Source organism: Lepus europaeus, chromosome 5, assembly GCF_033115175.1.
Source record: "Lepus europaeus isolate LE1 chromosome 5, mLepTim1.pri, whole genome shotgun sequence".
Taxonomy (NCBI): Eukaryota; Metazoa; Chordata; class Mammalia; order Lagomorpha; family Leporidae; genus Lepus; species Lepus europaeus.
Genome location: NC_084831.1, coordinates 112,522,692 through 112,526,095, shown reverse-complemented (window position 1 = coordinate 112,526,095; position 3,404 = coordinate 112,522,692). Strand labels below are relative to the sequence as shown.

The following is a 3,404-nucleotide window of genomic DNA, read 5'->3' as shown; positions in this document are numbered from 1 at the left end:
TGTTATGATTCCATTGGTGTCTTAGACTCATTATCATTATTATTATTTGAGAGGCCAAGAGATAGAGTGATAATGCAGCCATCTACTGTTCACTCCCCAAATGCCTGAAAGAGCTGCATGGCTGTGACCAAAGCTGAGAGACAGGAACTCAGTTCAGGTCGTCTACATGGGTGGTAGAAATCTGATCACTTGGGTCACCACCTCTGCCTCCTAGGTCTGTACTAGCAGAAAGCTGGATTCAGGAATCAAAGCTGGTAATCAAATTCAAGTATTCTGATATAATATTTTGGCATCTTATCTGGTAGGCCAAATACCCATCCCTGGAGTCATTTTTTAAAAGATTTACTTACATATTTGAAAGGCAGAGTTACAAAGAGAGAGGGAGAGGAAGAGATCTTCCATCTGCTGGTTCATTCACCAAATGGCTATACTGGCTGGAGTTGGGCTGATCCAAAGCCAGGAGCTAGGAGTCAGGAGTCAGGAGCTTCTTCTGGGTCTCCATGTGGGTGCAGGGACCCAAAAACTTGAGCCATCTTCCACTGCTTTCCTAGGCACATTAGCAGGGACCTGGATTGGAAGTGTAGCAGCGGGGACTCAAACTGGCATCCATATGTGATGCTGACACTGTAGGTAGTGGCTTTACCTGCTATGCCACAGCACTGGCCCCTAGACTCATTATTTTTAACTTTATACATGGTAGTTCTTGATTTAGAAGGTGTAGGAGATAGCTCCAGAAATCTATGTCAAAAATACATCACTCTGAACACAGAATGGTAATTACTAGAGGCTATAAAGAAGGTATGGAGGGTGGGCAGAAGGAGCTTGGATAGTGACCAACAAATCCGATTTAGATCAAAGGAATAATTTCCTAGTGTTACACAGCATAGTGGAGAGACTATAGCTAACAATAATCTACTAGATACTGTAAGAGCAAACAGAAGGAGGAAGCTCCATGCCTCTAATCATAAAGTAATGTTAGAGAAGGGGAAATGTTGATGACCCTGTTTTGATCAGTACAAGTTGTATACATGAACTTAAATATTTTTCTGTAGAACATAAATATGTATAATTGTTGTTAATAAATTTTTAAAAAGATGGTTAAAGAACAAATCTGTTAATTAAAAAGAAACAGATGATATTTTGATGGTATCTTATTTAGTAGCAAACTATAGAAATGATCCCTGAAAGTATAGTCTCGATGGCATCTTACTTAGATTAATTTATGAAGTTAAAATTTTTTGGTTTGTTTTATTTTGTTTAAAGAATACAACTTCATGCATTTAATAGATATAGATTTGGGGACATAGTGATTCTTCCCCCCACCTCCCTCCTACACATATTCATGCCTTTCTTCCTTCTCCCCTTCCTTTCCCCTCCTTATTTTTTACAGAGATCAATTTTCAGCTAATTTTTATACTCATAAGATTAACCCCATACTAGGAAGAGAGTTCACTGACTAGTATGAAAAAAAAGGAGAAAATAACCAACCAAACAAGAAAAACATTATTCCTATACAGTCAAGGTAAGGGCTATTCAAAATCATTGCATCTCAAAGTGTCAGTTTAACTCCTATAGATTACACTTTTTAAAAAGGTTTATTTATTTATTTGAAAGGCAGAGTTACAGAGAGGCAAAGGAAGAGAGAGAGAGAGGGAGAGAGAGAGAGAGAGAGAGGTCTTCCATCCAATGGTTGACTTCCCAGATGGCCACATCGGCCAGAGCTGCGTTGAGGCACTGCAGGCGGTGGCTTTACTCCTATACCACAATGCCAGCCCCCTTATAGATTACATTTTAATTACTCTATTATTTACTACAGATCAGAGAGACCATATGATATTTGTCTTTTTGTGAGTGGCTTATTTCACTAAGTATAATGGTTTGCATTTGCATCCACTTTCTTGCAAAGAAAGGATTTCATTTTTTACTGCTGTGTAGTATTCCATAATAGTGTATATATGCCATAATTTCTTTATCCAGTCTTCACTTGATGTACATCTGCATTGATTCCATATCTTAGCTATTGTAAACTGAACTGAAATGACCATGGGGATACAGATCACTCTTTCATATACTGGTTTTATTTCTTTCGGATAAATTCGCAGGAGTGGGATGGCTGGGTCATATTCAGCTATGAATATGGTAGGTCTATATTCAGCTTTCTGAGCTATCTCCATACTGTCTTCCACAGTGGCTGCACCAGTTTACATTTCCACCAACAGTGGATTAAGATACCCTTCTCACTTCACACTTGCTAACATTTTGTTTGTTGATTTCTGTATGAGAACCATTCTAACTGGGGTGAGGTTAAAATTCATTGTTGTTTTGATTTGCATTTAAACATTTAATCATTTAATACAATTTATTTGCATTTCCTTGATAGTTAGAGATCCTGAGCATTTTTTCTTGTGTCTCTTGGCCATTTGAATTTCCTCTCTTGAAAAATGTCTGTTCAGGTCCTTTGCCTTGCCCATTTCTAGACCAGGTTGTTTGTTTTGTGGTTGTTGAGTTTCTTGAGTTCTTTATAGATTATGGAAATTAATGCTTTGTCAGTCGCAAAGTTTGCAAATATTTTCTCCCATTCTATTGGTTGTCTCTTCACTTTGCTCAGTGTGTCTTTTGCAGTATAGAAGCTTTTCAGTTTGATGTAATCCTACTTGTTAATTTTGGCTTTGTGCTTCTGGAGTCTTTTCCAAGAAGTTTTTCCCTATGCCAATGTCTTGTAGAGTTTCAATGTTCTCTGGTAATTTGATAGTATCATGCCATAGATTTAGGTTTTTCATCCATTTCAAGTGGATTTTTGTGTTAAGTGTAAGGTAGGAGTCTTGTTTCATACTCTTGAATGTAGAGATCCAGTTTTCTCAGCACCATTTCTTGAATAGACTATCTTGGGCCCAGGGGTTGATATTTACTCCTTTGTTAAAAAAAAGTTGGTTGTAGATTCATGGATTAATTTCTGGATTTTCTATTCTGCTCCATTGGTCTACACATCTGTTTTCGTGCCGGTACTAGGCTGTTTTGATTATAACTGCCCTGTAGTATATCTTGAGGTCTTGATTTGTGATGTTTCCAGCTTTATTTTTATTGTTTAAAATTTCTTTAACTATCCAGAGTCTCTTGTGTATCAATATGAATTTAGCATCATTTTTTCTATATCTTAGAAGAATGTTGTTGGCATTTTGATTGAGATTGCATTGAATCTATAAATTGCTTTTGGTAATATGTACATTTTGAAGATAATGATTCCTAAAATCCAGGAACAAGGAAGATTTTTTCTATTTTTTATGTCTTCTTCTATTTCTTTTTTTCTTTTTTTTAACTTTTATTTAATGAATATAAATTTCCAAAGTACAGCTTATGGATTGCAATGGCTCCCCCCCCCCCAATAACTTCCCTCCCACCCGCAA

At 36.8% G+C, this 3,404-nt stretch overlaps 1 pseudogene; it reads right to left on the bottom strand.

The window, feature by feature from the left end:
* Window positions 1-1,110: 1,110 nt before the first annotated feature.
* LOC133761238 (small nucleolar RNA U3) lies at window positions 1,111-1,197 on the bottom strand (annotated as a pseudogene).
* Window positions 1,198-3,404: the final 2,207 nt, after the last annotated feature.